Genomic DNA, 444 nt, shown 5'->3' with positions numbered 1-444 from the left:
TCGGTAGGGCCCGGGCTGCTGCGGCCTTAATGGATCTCGCGGGCTGTGCGGCGCCTCAGGCCTCTGCTGGCGGCGACGACGACCGTTACCCCAACGGGCAAAGCCACTGTCATCCCCGAGACTCCCCCGCCGCCGTCGTCGCTAGCGCTCGCACGCATGCGCAGAGCACACTCTCACCCCTCCCCCCTTTCCTCCCTTCGCTTCCCTTTTCCCTTGCTTCTCCTCTAACAACCCCCTCCACAGCCTCCCAGAGCTACCGGATCACTCCACGCATGCGCAAGCCGCTACCTAGCTCCGCCGCCTTTCGCCCTTACGCGTGCGCTTTGACCGCCCACCCAGAAAACCGGATAAACACATCAGCCCGCTCGCGCCAGTCCCTCACCGCTGCCAACCCACCCTGGGCTCACTGCGCATGCCTGGCTCTCCACTTCGGCTCTCAGAACG

This window comes from Colobus angolensis, unplaced genomic scaffold, assembly GCF_000951035.1.
Source record: "Colobus angolensis palliatus isolate OR3802 unplaced genomic scaffold, Cang.pa_1.0 Scaffold46, whole genome shotgun sequence".
Lineage (NCBI taxonomy): Eukaryota > Metazoa > Chordata > Mammalia > Primates > Cercopithecidae > Colobus > Colobus angolensis.
Note: the sequence above shows the minus strand (reverse complement) of the source record.